We start from the raw sequence: 16,771 nt of genomic DNA on the forward strand, positions 1-16,771 counted from the left end.
AAAAACGATATCCCATATCAATGTAAATGTACATAGCTGTCTAGTCCCTGCATGAGCTAAAACTGATACTTATATGACTATGATTTTCAGCAAATATTTTTCTTCCATATCTCTCATTCAGCTCACTTAGGTCTCATTTCCACTCCAGTTCAGAGTTCTTCAGATATTGCAAATTTTCTCTCAACTTGCAGTAAGATGAGGCAGCTGTAATACTAGGAATTGGAACTGTTTACTAATTGTTAAAGAATTGCATTAAAGTAACACCAAGATCCAACATCATTATGCTAGGTGCTGTGTAACACAGAGCAAAAGAAAGTCAGCAGCCCTGAAGAGCTTACAGTCTAATGAGACATGTCAGACAATGGGTGGGAAAGCAAAGAGAGATGAAGTGACTTGCCCAAAGTCTAACGGCAGGTCATCAGCAGAGGCAGGAATAAAAACCATTCTAAAACCAACACTTCATGAAGTCAGTTCATAGTCCCTAATTTCTTCTCGCAAATAAATGTTTTCCTAAGTACCAGTGCGATAAGGTTGCTTATCTGAGAGTAGGATGATTCCAACCAGTGCTATTGTAGCAGACATCGGGGTGTACATTCTAAGGCTGCTGAATGCAATCTATTCACAATTACTTTGAAAGGATTAGAAATCTGACCTAATTAGCTTCAAAGCGTAGGTCCTCCATTGCAACAGCTGAATTTAGAACTTCACATATCTATTTAATTTAGGTGCATGATAATGTAGATGCAATTGATCATTAAGTTAATTAAATCCTCCTGTAGATAAAATTCCTCTCCCCAGTCCTTTGTCCTGTGGATTTATTGGTGGAGGCGAATGAGTTATTTTTCTCAGTACAAAATCTCCCTTCATTTTAACATTTGTCCAATTCTAAAAGCTGTTCCTGGACTAAATCAACTCTGAATTGGAAAAAAACAAAAACAAAACAAAAAAGAATTGTGGCAAAGTCTCCAGGAGTCGGCAACGTTCGGCACGCGGCTCGCCAGGGTAAACACCCTGGCGGGCCAGGCCAGTTTTATTTACCTGCTGACGCGGCAGGTTCGGCCAATCGCAGCCCCCACTGGCCGCGGTTCGCCGTCCCGGGCCAATGGGGGCGGCGAGAAGCCGCGGCCAGCACATCGCTCGCCCGCGCCACTCCCATTCTAGATTCTACCAAGAGCCCGTGCCGAACGTTGCCGACCCCTGGCAGTCTTTCAAAAGTTAAGTGGAAAGAAATAAAGCTTCGATCCTACAAGCGGTTGTGTGTGGCTGTATCCCTGCACCCATGAATAGCCCCTTGACTTAACTGGGACCCTGCTCTGGTGTAAAGGTTTGCCTGAATGGAATCTTGGAGGATTAGTTTTATTGTAGGTTTTATTACCTACATCTTTCTGCAGTGTATCTTTCACCAAGTAATTCATCTATACAAATCTCAGAGGGGGTGGGGAAGCTAGACAAAGATAACTAGCAAGTAAGACTATATTAAGCCAACCAGAATTTAAAGTACAGAAAAATATCTAGCCATGGTGGGGAAGAATTCTTTCCTGAGTTGGAGCCTCATGGTGCTAGCTGATATATAAACACAGATCAAAAGAAAATCACAAGCCCTGCAGAGCTTACAGTCTAATGAGATGTGTCAGACAAAAGGTAGGGGGGCAAAAGGAGATGAAGTGACTTGCTCAAGGTCTCAAAGGGGTGTGAGGAATCTTTCTAGGCTTCATCTAAAAATAAATCAATCATTCATGCTTAGAAAAATTGTCAATGTAAAAACGGAAATATTCTAAGAAAGAGTTAGAGCTCAATGGAGCTACAGTAATCATTGCAATAGAGTTGCACCCTCTTACACCAGGTTTGAATTTGACCCAGCATTTACATTTAATTCATACAAAATTAAATGTGAATTAGAAGATTATGTAGAAGAAACCTTTTCTGCTACAGTTTACTAGAAGAATCCAGAGTTCTCTTTGGACTTGACTGATTCTACCTTCTATTCCTCTTACTGTAGCAACACAGCCTTCCCTTAGCAGGCTTGAGTGCTCACTTTAAACACCTGGAAGTAGCTACATACTATTATGAAGTGCTGTGTGATCAATTGTAAAAGGCTCTAGTTTACACTAAGATCTCCCTTACACTGGTGTGCACTCTGAATAACCCCAGTGGCATTCAAGCGACTCAGGATTCAGACCAGTGTAACAGATCAAACCCTGGATCCATGCCTCTCTCCTCCAGTTTCCATGTGCGTTTTGAACAGAAACCTTCCCCATATCACAAATGTTACCCTAGGGCTGCCCTGCATGTGTCAGTCAAGTGATGATGTACTGGCAGCATGCTGCACACAACTCCGCAAGGGAAGGTGTGTGGCTAGACTGAAAGACTGATTCTCAGAGGCTGACTGGAGGCTGAAGCCCCCTCACTCCAATGTAAATGGGAAGTAACTCCAGTGAAGTCAGTGGAGCTACACTACATAGTGTGTGAGGGAGATCAGAACCAACACCTGAAACTCTCTTATAACTTACCTTTGGCTGGGAAGGTACTAAAATAATCATTAATGATGAAAACTGTACAGCTGATTGTCATGATGCACATGTTATCAGTTCATTTATAAACCTTTTTTAAAAATCTGGTGCCAAAGGTGAACCTTGCTGTTAAAGGATGCACAATGCAAACTGACAGGAGACTAACCTTTAGGAAGGCTTTTTCCTGTCCCCCTCATTTGAGGAAATGGGTGAGAACAAAACTCTGCTGAGAGCAGCACAGATGACTGATAAGGTACATGTTTTGCACTAAGTTTGATATCTCCCCCCGTCCCCATACATACACAGACATTGCTGTAATTGACATTTGGCAAGCAACAGGCAGATAAGTAGTCAGTAGGTGTTTTACTCAGAACTGAATAGCTCTATTCATCTGTGTAATATGTGCACCTGCTAACTATCAATGAGAGCCTGCAGAGATTCCTCCAGGTTAACAGTGTCACATGGTTTCACCCTTATTATTTCACAAAGGCAGAATTCCCCATGTCCAGGAGGAGACACAAATAGACCACTTAGGAGATGCCAACACAAAGTATATTGCCAGAAATTCTATACATGAGGTACGTGGGTTGGAATCAGAGTAAGCTTAGCATATTCCAAGTGTTTCCATAACCAGGAACTACAGAAGTTTAACGCATCTATTTTGAGACGCTGACCTCTCAAAGAAAAGGAATAGCTGCACTTGAAATATACATTTTCACCAATGGTCATCACTAGCGCTCCCTCCCCAGACCCTGACCCCCTTGTACCACTCATGCACAACTTAATGGATCCACTTAGTGATCCACATCTATATTTGATGTTCTATTACTCTGCTCCGAAAGCAAGGGAAAGCTTGGCCATTATGACTGCAATGTCGTAAATCAGAGCATTATTTTTAACATTTTCTTAAACAGAAATATGTCCAGAAATCCTGCTCTCCTCCCTCCCCTTCCCCCCGTGACTCCACTCCCCAAGCCTTTGGCAACAGATTCATTAGCACTATTAGAGGAAGAGCTCTGATGTTTTTACCATTAGAGCTGACAGCGCTCAGCACCATCCTCTGAACAAGTTATCTGCTTTCTGTGTTCTGAAGTGGGACACCAATGCCCAGAGAAGGGGGAACCCATTTTTCCTTCCCCAGCAACACCCCCTGACTAGCAGTCTTTAAAAAAAAAAAAAAAAAAAAAAGCAGCAACTGACTGAAACCTTCTGTCACCCCATATCCAGACACATTGTGGAATTTGTTCCCAGAAGGATCCTTTTCCCCCAGAGAGTTTAGGGTCCTGCCCAGTTGACTGTTCCAGGTCACCTTTATCCTTAATTCACCTGTTTTCCACTTATATCTATAAAAAACCCTCGAATTAAACTGAGAGTGGGCCGGTTTTTTGAGAGTGGAATGGCAAACAAGAAAAACATATTCATGCTCATAAAGGCAGATTAGGTTTAGAATGTACTGTATAGTCCATTTAACAAAGAGAACAAACCTACATTAGATGTGGGAAATGGGCACAGAGGTCATCAAACACAGTTAGGATAGGTCATAATGAAATTCACCGCTAATGGGGTTTTCATATACTAGTCACTCCACTGGGAGAGAATTGTTCAATTTCTTCTTTGATGCATTGTTACAGCATTTTAGCCAAGCAAATAACAACTTTTGGGTGATTTAGTAAACGTGCATCGCCACAATCTGATATGAAAGCATAATTTAATTGTCAAAGATTCCTGTTAGGTAACTTTAATATTGAATGCAGTCCATTTCAGCTTCTCAGGGAGAACCCACTTGCAACAAGGAACTTACAAAAACAAAGGGTGTATATACACCGTATGGGGCACCTGAAAACCAGGTACAAAGTCAGTGTAGGCTCTTGGAGTATTTCATGTAGGACAAAGCTGTCACTTGTCCATAGATACCTGTTCTGAAGAGGAAGGTGCATAAAGCCCAACCCTATGCAGCCTTTCTGGATAGTGACTATCAGGGTTGAGAGGAAAGAAGGCTTTGCAGGGCTACTTCTGCCTCCCTTCCTTCTACCCCTGTAAGCCAATGGGTTACATCTGGGTTCTGTTCTGCCAATGCACCGGCCAGCAGAACTGAGATGACACAAAGGAAAAGAAAGCTGTAGCCTGCTGAGGGCTGCTCTAACTTACTGCCCCACTTTGGAACACAGGACGTAGGACTGGAAGAGACTTTCTGGGTCATCAAGTCCAGTCCCTTGCTATCGCAGGCACCCCGTCATATGATCTTATTAAATTTATCAAGCTCCATCTTAAAACTAGTTAGGTTGTCTGCCACTCCTACTGGAAGGCTTTTCCAGAATCTCACTCCTCTGAAGGTTAGAAATGTTCTTCACTTAAAGCAAGAGGGAACCAACGGGTGGTGCAGCAGTCTGGAGTGCCAGACTCATGGTTAGTAGCAAAGGCTCAGTCTGGTCCTTAGAAAGCAACAGAGGCCACCCTTGGATTCATTCTAAGATTTTCCTAATCCAATGTACAGTTTAAGCAAGGGAGGTTCAGGTGGATCTCCAGTCATTGTTAGTTCTGCTCTTCCTTCAACCATTCCAGCTGCAGTGTGAAAGCTGGTCTCTCCCACCAACAGTAGCTGGTCCAATCAAAGATATTACCTCACCCACTGTGTCTCTTTAATATCCTGGGACCAACACAGCTACAACAACACTGCAAAAACTAACTGTATACAATGTCAGAGAAGAAAGGAGCTAGGGACACTGAAGATTCCAACTTGGACCATGCAGCAGTAAGAAGGAACTGGAGAGGCGTCAGCCCTTGCTTCGGAGTACGAGAAGAGCTTCAGCACACATGCAGGCCAACCAACACAGTTTGTAAAAAGAATCCCAAACTCAGGGCCATGGTGTACATGCGTACCCATGTGTTGAATACATATGGGGACCATCACTTGAAGAAGAATGTAATATACTGTCTGTGTGTTTATACATATATGTAGTTCCACAATTGTTTGTAATTTTTTTTCTTTAAAAGTTTTCAATGAGTCATGAATAGTTTTTGAATTTTCCCTTAAAGTCACGTCAATGACAGGGCAGAATCACATTCACAGATCTTAGTTAAACATTGTCATGTCAGCTAACAGGCATTATCACTCTCTATGGTGCCAGTGAAAAGGCACTACCATTCCCAGTGAGATCAGTTAAAGGGTATTGGCATTTTGGTTGCACCATGTTTTATTAGAGAATGAAATTGGTACTATCTATAGTGATTTAGGATATTGCATCTGTGCCATGGTGGAGGAGAAAGCAGTAGAGGTTTTGTGATCATCCCCCTGTTTTGGGGAGCTTATAGTTTTAGATAAATCACATTTCAGTTTGAATCTTGGTACACACTCATTCTGCAAGAGAATTTTTGTGTAGCTTGTTGAAAAACATGGGAGTTTGGGTTTGGGGTTTTTGTTGCTTTCATTAGAAACAAATGCCAAAAATAGTTTGTCATAAGCACAGAGTCTGTTTAAGTCATCTCTGTTTTAAAAGAGACTAGCACTAAGATATCCATCAACAAGATTGGGGATTTTGGGGGGAAAACAAACAGACATATTTTACTAAGATAAAGACGAATGAGTGGGGGTGAGGCTAAATCTCTAAGACACCAGAATAATACAAAGACCTACCTTGATTTCAAGAGACAAGACAAGTTTCTCCCTGAATGTTTGGACAGCACTGAGCACATTTTGGGTGCTACTGTACTGTAAATAATACTAGGAAAAATCATATTAATGAGAAATCCTCCACTGAAGTTAACAGAACATTTCTAGTCAATGAAGTTTTCTCTTGGATCTCATGAGGTGCTTCCACTGAAATCTAGGAAACAGTTTAAAAAAAAATCTATGGAGCAAATTCCCTGACACTGTATGGGCACAGCTCCACTGATTTCAATGGAATTTCACTGATTTACATTAGCAGAGAATTTGGCCCTTCTTTTCTAAAAAGCTGAGCCAATGTGAATATAAACAAGAACAGGGGTCAGCAACCTTTGACATGCGGCTTGCCAGGGTAAGCACCCTGATGGGCCGGGCCGGTTTGTTTACCTGCCGCGTCCGCAGGCTCGGCTGATCGCGGCTCCCACTGGCCGCGGTTCACCACTCCAGACCAATGGGGGCTGCGGAAAGCAGCGGCGAGCACATCCCTTGGCAGCGCCGCTTCCCGCAGCCCCCAGTGGCCTGGGACGGTGAACCACAGCCAGTGGGAGCCACAATCGGCCGAACCTGCAGACGCAGCAGGTAAACAAACCGGCCCGGCCCGCCAGGGTGCTTACCCTGGCGAGCCGCATGCCAAAGGTTGCCGACCCCTGAACAAGAATATACACTAAACTAGGGCCTTAAATTTTAGCCCAACCTCAGCCTAGACTTCGGGCAGCAGCACTGATGTGGGCACAAAAAAATTCAGGCCCAAAAGATACTTAGAACCACAAGAGAAATTTAAATCCAAACAAACACTCTATGAAATTAAAAGCTGTTAAATATTGCAGCAAGACAGATTGAAAACAGATACCAAAACTGAACTGGATGCACCGTCATTAGAGATTTTGCAAATACTTGTCAGTCAAATTTGCATTGTCATTGGTTTCTTCTAGAAAGAAGAATTAATAATCCAGAAATAGGAGTCATGATAGACTCTCTCTCTCCAGTTAAAATAAAATGGCATCCTTGCACATTATGGCTCTATGGCAGTGGTTCCCAAACTAGGGGCGCTGCTTGTTCAGAGAAAGCACCTGGCGGGCCGGGCCGGTTTGTTTACCTGCTGCGTCCGCAGGTTCGGCCGATTGCAGCTCCCAGTGGTCACAGTTCGCCGCTCCAGGCTAATGGGGGCTGCGGGAAGCGGCAGCCAGCACGGCTCTCAGCCGCGCTGCTTCCTGCAGCTCCCATTGGTGGAGAATGGCGAACCACGGCCACTGGGAGCTGCGATTGGCCGAACATGTGGACGCGGCAGGTAAACAAACCGGCCCAGCCCGCCAGGGGCTTTCCCTGCACAAGCGACCTCCCTCGTTTGGGACCCACTGCTCTATGGTATCCAAGAGAGACAAATGCTTTAAAGTCTTGGGATAGCTCTTCAGTCATGGCTGCAACAGGTGGGCCCATATTGCTAACCCTCTGAACATGCAAAACCCAGCATTGCACACAAAGCAGCATTTGCACGGATAGATTGGGTAACCAGGCATATGAATGGTAGCTAAAGGACAGTTAGAGTTTGTGTTTATTTATGAGTCCACTTGTTGTGCCCTTAGCTAGACCTTAGTTGTGCCCTATCCCTTGCTTGTAAAGCACGAGTTCATTTTCTGCCACTTCCCTGTTCTTATTACAGTTGTTGCCTTGAAACTGGAGTCATGTTGTGCCTTTTTCTGTTCCCATTACAATTTTTGTCACAAAAGTTAGGTTTTAAGTCCTTGGTACACACTCGATCAGGGGAGGGCTTAGTACAGCCTATTACGCTGCCCTTTTCAATGTCCTGTATGATCTGATTATCTGGCCATTCCTGCTGTTCTCTCTTTGAGAAAGAGGAGGAATGCCAGCCTCAAGAACATGATGTAACAATGAAAAGCAAAATAGCTAATAATTGTCCTTTGCAGATCATCAGGGCCCATTTAATGCCTCCATTCTCTCCAAGAAGACAGTCTGGAACTGAGAAAATACTGTCTGGGTCCGCTTATAAGTTTCTCAACTGACCTTTCAAGTTTTGGTTCATGAGGTCTGGAAGCAAACAAGGTCCTGTAGGTTCACTAAGGCTTGGAATCTGAGTTCCTGGTAATAAAATAACTACTTCAACTTAATACCGAGTGGTTGGATTAGGTGCTGTCCCCAAAGCTTTCTACAGACTAACTACCCAGAAACATAATGTATCAGTCCACTAAGCTATCAGATTGCTGATTTTACAAAATTTGTTATAAATATATTTTTAAATTCATTAGACTAAAAAAAACCTCAACAGCATGTTTGGTTTACAAAGGAAGGAGAGAGAGACCAACACAGACCAGAAGTGGAGAAGTCGCGATTGCAGCAGCAGGAGAGAGATGGAAATGTTCGCATTATCATGTTCATTATCAATATAGGGCTGTGGTTCCATCTTGGGGTCCTAATGGCTCTTTTAGCCAAGAACTATCCCTTCTTGTGTGCCTGGAACATGCCAAACACATCTTGGAAACTCGATAAATGACAATAATAACAATGACAATTGCTAGGCCCGTCCGCCCAGCGCTGGGACCGCACTCCCCACCCAGCACTGGGGCACTCTGACTGCGCCGCCTACCCGGCGCTCTGGGGCTGGTGCTGGGGATGCTCCAGCTGCGCAATCTGCCGCCCATGGATTTGCTCTTTGTTTCCCAGAGCAGAGCAGCACAGCACGCGGAGCTTTGAAAGGGGAGGGGCATGTGCCTGCAGAGCTGCTGAGTTCATAACAATGAACAGAGCGCAGGCACTGTGGGACACCTCCATAGGCAAATTACAGCGATAAAAGCAAGGAAGATGTTTACACCGGCACTTTGGCGATAAAACCTTTGCGCAAAAAAGTCTTATCACTCTCGTCGAGCTGGTTTTATTACAGCGAGGCAACTGGGGAGTTTCATTGCAAAAAGTGACTTTGCAGTGTGTACACCTCTGCTGTTTCATCGCCAAAAACTGCCTTTTGATGAAAAACTTGGCCATGTAGACCAGGCTCCAAAGTTGAAAAGATTTAGTTTAAACTATTTTTAAAGAGTTGTATGTCTGTCTGTCTCTCCCTCTCCCTCTCTCTCTCCCACACACACACACACACACACATAGTTCTTACCTGGATCAAGTATGGAAATTTTTAGGCCCAAAGGATCTTTGAGAAAGTTATAAGCAACTGAATGATGGGAGAAAGTTAGAATAGACAGAGATTCTCAACCTTAACTTCAGTACAGCATTTTGAGGGTAGCCACAAACACTACCCCATATATTGCATATCTCCTTGGGCTGCAAACCCTGAAGACGGAGTTGAAACATGTCAAGGTGATCATTTTCTGAGGCTCTTTTCATTTGTTTCTGTGTCTCAACAACTGAATGACCCGTGTGAAAACAATTTTTTTAAATGCACGTCATTTTACATTTATTCAGTTTTCACGCTCAATTGAGCACACCAGATGGTTTTCATTTTTAAATCATATATTTCAGTCTACTAGTATGTATGTGCGTGTATGAATGTAAACCTAATTACACACGCCATATTATCTATTTGATTTTTTCCTCTTCAGTTTTTAAAAATACCACCATAATTGTCTCTGGGCACAAATTATAAAAATATCTTAGAATTAATCACTATTAGTTAAAAATAACCACAATGCCAGAATGTATCCAATTAATATAAATAACTGCTCCAATTTCCTTTTGGAAAAGCCAGATGGGCTTTAACATGCAGGTGGGCTTGAGAGTCTGAGTTACAACATCTACATTGCTATTTTTAGCGTGCTAGCTCAAGCCCTGCTAGCGAAAGTCTGTCTACCTGCCCTGGGAGGCTGGTGTAGACGTGCCCCTATCGTTTTTCAAGACCAGCTGTATTACAGTAATCCAATCTGTATGTCACGAAGGAACAGATGACTGTGACAAGGCCCATGTCAGAAAGAACTGTTGCACATCAAGCAGATGAGTAAAGATATTTCCAGAGAGCTAAACCACCTAGGACTCCAGCAGCAGCTCAGTGACAAAGACTGAGGCCTTGGCTACACTTACCCGGTAGTTCGGCGGCGAGCGATCGAACTTCTGGGTTCGACTTATCGCGTCTAGTCTGGACGCGATAAGTCGAACCCGGAAGTGCTCGCCGTCGACTGCGGTACTCCAGCTCGGCGAGAGGAGTACCGCGGAGTCGACGGGGGAGCCTGCCTGCCGAGTGTGGACCAAGGTAAGTTCGAACTAAGGTACTTCGAACTTCAGCTACGTTATTCACGTAGCTGAAGTTCCGTACCTTAGTTCGAATTAGGGGGTTAGTGTAGACCTGGCCTGAGAAAACTCCCTCCATCATGAGGGCAGAGAGAGTCCTCACCACACTCTTTTTTGATGCTTTCCTCAGCCAGCCAGCATCATGAAAGCCACTCTCTTGGCCAGGCACTGGAGAAGCAGACACCATGCCACCTGGATTCAGCAACAACAAAATGAAGAGATGTCTGCTTCTCCAGTGCCTGGCCAAGAGTGGCTTACATGACAGCAAGCTTGCTGAGGTTCTATCCTGGCAAGACTGGCATGATGCACAAACCTCCACTTGTAAGGGAAAATTCATCCTGGGTTTGACTACTGCAGCTGCAGTGGAATTATGCCCTCATGATTGGCCCATTAAAAATATCGTGGCTGCATAGGGCTGCAGAATGTAATTGGTTAACACATTGTGGTAGGTGGGCTAATTTTGAAAACATTATTCATCTAATGGACCATGACCTCTTTCACTTTCAAATAAGTTACTATACAGATGCGCACAACAATGCTTTTGAAACCTTGATTTATTTTCCTAGAAAAATCTTCCCATAAATTAAAAATGGCCACTTTTGTTTTAATCTGACTCCCAGATTTAGGTCTTATGTGCCAAGTTCAAGCACAGAGCAAGTTTTACAGGCATGTTATAAACTACTGAAAATAGACATCAATAATAGAAATAATGAGACAATCTTTAAAAAGTGTGAACAATTATATTGTCATATAAAATCTATTCCCAGTATGACCAGTGATGAATCAGAGGCCCATTAGTGCATAAAGGTTTTGAAGATGAGTCACAACATACATTGCTATACAATATAATATTGTTATGAACTCCCCAAAAGCCTCATTCTTTGTTTTCTCCGAGCTGACAGTTTCAATATCACACATGGGTGAGCTCCAAACAATTAGGAGGTTTGGTTCTTACCATTTATCTCAAACTTATCCAAGTTATTTTGGTTTGGTTTTGAAACCCACTTGAAAACCTTATGAGACCAGGTTTTCCTCTCTCCTCCCACCCCCTCAGTACTGCTTGGTATTAGTCAGGTCCATAATACTACAAGAAGAGTCTTTCCCTGGGTATATCTGCTTCAAACAGTAAGTATACAAGCACATAAAGTTAAGATTTTAAAAGTCCAGACATTTTGAAAAAAATCAAAGTTCAGTGAAAAATTTAAGCAGTTTCTTATTTTATTTGAAATGAGTCACTCACCCATGGTACACAATTAAATCTGAGGGGAGCCAGATTACAACATGCTATATTGGGTCATTGATGTAAATATCTAATCTGCTATCATGCAGGTCAGCATCCAGTACATAAACTATATAAGCAATTGAAAACATGGTCTTACAATGGAAAGTGTTAGGCAACATTTCTAAAATGTGGAGAGCTATTACCTTTTGCAGCTGCAGCATCTGTTCTTTGAACCTTAAAGCGATCGGTGTTGGCAACATAGTTTTCTAACTGGACAGAGTTCCTTTAAATAGTGCCCTCAGAGGATCAATTTCCTGACAGCTAGAAAAAAAAATAACAGAAGTTTAAAATGAGAAAATATAGAATTGTGTCCACACATGATACATATGTGAATATTTGCATTTCAGATTATGCTGTAAAAAATCATATTCCATTGTTCTGATGTGAAAGACACAGGCCATTAGTTTGTGATCAGGATGATGAAACAGGATTTCCACAGAAACCCTTCAGGCAAGAGGAAGAGAGCAGCCCACTTCCTAGACCAGAGCCCTGGCCCCTAGACATAGCTTGGTGGAGCAGACAACAGCAAGTCAGGGATCCTGGCTTCCATTCCTCGTGCTGCCACTACCTTTCTGTTTCCCTTCCCATCCTTTGTTGGTTTCATCTATTTAGATTGTATGCTTTTTGAAGCAGAGTTGTCTCTCATTCTGTGTTTATACAGTGAATACTACGATGGGGATCAATGGAACAGCGACAAGTAGGACTTCCAGGCATTACTGTAACACACAACAACAATGGGAAAGACATTTCTAAACAGCTCTTCTAAACTGAGCTGCAGTTCTCTGGGTCTTTGCTTACTGACAACTGTTTAGTATAGGGCATGGTCTGCTGCCACTCAAGTCCCACATCTTATACTTACCTAGGATTTATTTCCTGACACTACACTGTCATTGCTCAGATCTTAATGTTATTTAAAGAACATGACACAACTGAGTTACAGGGAAAATAGTTCCATCGAGAGGTTTTGTTGGTGTCTCTACAACCTCAATAGATGTAATTCACAACAGTCCATCCACTGTTTCATCTCTTGTCTAATAGAAACTTATGGCAGAAAGTACAGAACTAAAACGAAGCTGGTCTAGGAAGATACGAGTGGGATGGGTTGATTCTTCATCCCATAATTCTACATAGTGGAAGATTACAAATTCTATAAGGAAAAGGCAATAGGTCCATTCCAACTACAGATAAATTATAAAATTGTAGGGCCTTCCCTCAGCATAGTACAAACAACCATGTCCAGTCTCCCAGTTTAGGGTATCATTTTTGCTGAAGGAAAGTTGTACTTAAAAAAAAAATGAGATTAACATACTCCCTCTTGTTTATTCATTTAAGACACTAATGCAGGGCAAAATAAATTAACTGAACTGGACATATAAATCCAACTATATTTGAAATAAGCTACAAGAGATTGGTTAGGCTGCTGAAGATTTCATGTCTGTTTTGGATAAGACAGCTTGGTGTTACTGATTTGCTTTTGGAAAACATTCTGTTGAAGGGTCAATGTTAGGGTGACTAGATGTCCCGATTTTAGAGCATTTACGCACAGTATTCACCATTGCTCTCAATCCAAATATTCTCCTGGATTGATGCAGTAAACCTTTAGTTTTCAGTGGGAGTAGATAATTTTAACAATGCGCAGGTCTTCTATTGGAGTTAGTTATGCCATTAGAAGCCTGACTCCTCCTGCACCTTTTATCTGACTCAGACTGGGCAGTGGTTTTACAGGCTGTTTCTAGCACTGAAATGTTGCCATTAGAAGCATCTGACTTCCACAGATCAGGAGGATGGGCAGAGCTGCTTTGCACCGAGGCTTTCATTTTGTGCAAGCCTCATCTCTGAAGGTAGATAATCTGCCATACCACAGATCACCAGTTTGTTTCCATCACATACTCTCCACGCTTGTTCCTTAACATTCACTATCTCAACTTTCCTTTATCTTCTCTCTCACTTCCCATAAACACTCCCTTGAATCCCTCTCTTTTCCAGGTCGTTTCTTTCACCCTCCATGATGATACAAAAATAGCCCATTTGTAATTCAATGTTCATTTGGTTTAGAACCAATGAGCTAAATCTTTGCCTTCTTTTCGTCATTGCAAACCTTCTGTAGATCAAATCATCCTGCTCTTCTGACTGCCCTTAATGAGGTAGAATTTCTCATCTAGGTGGCTCCCAAATTCTATTTATAGCATCTTTTCCAACAATGAATTCATTTGTTCAGAAAACAAGGTCTGACTGTGCTCAGAAATAAATTGTAATGAGCCATGTCAGCAAATACTAGATGATGGTAGTGCTGAAAGAGGGAAATGAATACTTCAGGCTCATTTATGATTTATGAGTTCAGAGTTAAAATGGAAATGGGCACAGAACAAGGAATGATAGAAATATCTGTTCCTCTGAGTTTTCAGATGACTGGAATTTTTAGGTTTGCTTTCATCAATAACCCGTCAATAACCTATCCAGTTACAGCTGCTGCAAAAAAGGGGGAAATCCTAAAAAGCTAGTCTTGTGCGGCCATGAAAAAGGAAATAGAAATAGCATCACTGGAGTCTAGCAATGTTGTATGTCTAATGTAATTTGCATCATTTACATACACACAATGTGTACATATAATAATTTTAATTCTCTCATGCCTTTAAAATGTCTGGCTCATTAACGGGCTTTAGATTAGGTCTTTTAAATCAGAGGGAGCCTTTCCGTTTGACTTTAATGGGCTTCGGATCAGGCCCCAAAAGAAGTATATTTTAAAATGTTAATAATGATGTTTCCCTCCCAGTCCACTAGTGAAACCTCAAGTGACCACTCCAGGAAGAAGAGTGAAAGTGGGTCTTTAACCAAAGGTCAAACAAAACAGTACAGGGAAATCAAATCTTCTGAGACCTGTTTCAAGACATTTGGTCCTGCTGAGCCATCCATACTACACAGAAGCTATTGGATCCTATTGAGAAATTGCTACAAAAGGCTGACCAGCTCAGAGGAAAAACCTGCCGTAAGAACCTTCCTCCATTGCTGGAAAGTAATTATTTGTATAGAGATTCTTTATCTGTCTTAAAAAAACAAACAAATTGGACTTGGAAAGGGTCTTAAACCATCCAACAAAGAAAATAGGTGAAATTCTGGCTTCACTCAAGTCAATGGAAAATCCCCACTGATTTCAGTAGGACCAGGATTTCACCCAATGAGCCATACAAAGAAGAAGCAACACATATTTTCAACTGTACTATTAAGAATAAGCAGCCATTTTCTGTACAAACTGATCAATAGTTCTTTTCAATTTAATACCCACTCATCTTTACATGCACCTTTCACAGCTTGGAACATGCAGTGCAGAATGTATACATGTTACAACAATGCAAAAATATATTTAAATCAAATTATTACGAAATTGTCATGTGATTATGCAAAATTCTGCAACAGTTCAAAGATGTAGGTTTTACTAAACATATCTTCAAAATAAACACAGTTGAAGCGCAGGCATTCGGTTACCAAAATGCAGAGTTTAAATTGGTTTGCTGGTGTTTACTAAAGAGAGGGTAGTAATTAGGAGCAGATGGTGCACAATGTATTACCAGCTTCTTGGGCTTTGCACCTGTGAAATGTAAGAGGACAAGTCTCTTGACCCAAACAGAAATTGCAGGATCATGTAAATGAACAGTTATGAAAATGAAAGATGAGGAGGATGGAAAGATACTACAAAGCAATTACTTTTATTATAATAAAAATTAATGAGTGGAATCCTGGCCTCATTAAGTAAATAGACGTTTCTCCATTGACTTCAATGGAGTCAGGATTTCACCCCATGTGTTTTCCCTGAATTCCCTTCTGCAGATAAACCTTTTCTAATCCCCTTATAACCCCCAAGAGAATGAAAATGGCAGCCAGCATAAATTCAGTCCTTATGGACCTTCCCTAGCATATCGCTAATAGTCACACTGCTTAGCCCTTGAGCCTGCAAAAACATAAGCAAATAAGTAACTGTATGCAGGTGAGAAGGACTGCTCATGCAAGTGAAATTAAGCACAAGCATAATTTCAGGATTAGAACTCTAGGCACAGCTGTGCAAATTCCTACTACTGAGGTTCAAGACAATCCAAAGAAAATAGATTTGTTATTTTGGTAGTGTAGTTATACTCCGCAGCAGGAATGTGCACAGATTTAAGAACTTTGGATTTTTATTTTATCTCACTAACTTTATTGGGTAGTGTGGTCTACCTGGTCTCTGACTTCTTTGATTATCCTAAAGAAATATTATAAAGAAAATAATTACACTATTTTTAATTCCTTAGAAACGTTTACTAACATGAGTAATAGAAAACTGATAAACTAAGTGGAAAGGGAAGCTGTTAATTTTGAAGTGGAAAATTATGCTGATCCCTCTTTCTGCAATGCCAAGTTTAATGTATGATTTTGCTTCTGTTTTCATCAGCACGATGAATAAAAGATGAGCTGGGAGGTGGAGAAGTCAGAAGTATCCATTACTAGGCAGGCAAATAAAATAGTACTAGAATGGCCTTAAAAGCCTGAGTGAAGAAACCACTTAAAAATTGATTATATTAACTACCCAGGCCAAAAAAGGAAACAAAGGTAACCTGGGACACTCTCCTTCCAGTCAGTGGCCTGGAACATGACACTTAAGTGATTTTAAAGTTAAGATGAGACAGCCTCTTCCTCTGTTTGAAGTGTGTAGGTTGGGAAAGGGGAATGCTGAGTGCACCAGGTTGGGAGCATATGTTCCATAAGCATATTTGTTTGCAGATTTTATTAAGGAGCATGAAGGAGGACCCAAGTAAATCCCAGCCCGTGATCCCAACTCTATTCTATGTAAAACCATTAAAGAATCTATTTGTAGACATATGGACCAGAGGGATCTATTGCATTAAGCCAACGTAGATTTCTGAAAAAGGGCATACTACAACAATAACAAAAAATACATAGCTTTTTCAATAAGGGATGGCACATAGAGGCTATTGTCTGCTGTTACCATAGGTGACAAATATGGTAATTTTTTGCTTAATTCTTATTTACAAACTTAGCTCTATAAGTAGGATAGAGGTCCCAGACCATATTTAT

The sequence above is a fragment of the Chrysemys picta genome, chromosome 14 (genome assembly GCF_011386835.1).
Source record: "Chrysemys picta bellii isolate R12L10 chromosome 14, ASM1138683v2, whole genome shotgun sequence".
In the NCBI taxonomy this organism is placed as follows: Eukaryota; Metazoa; Chordata; order Testudines; family Emydidae; genus Chrysemys; species Chrysemys picta.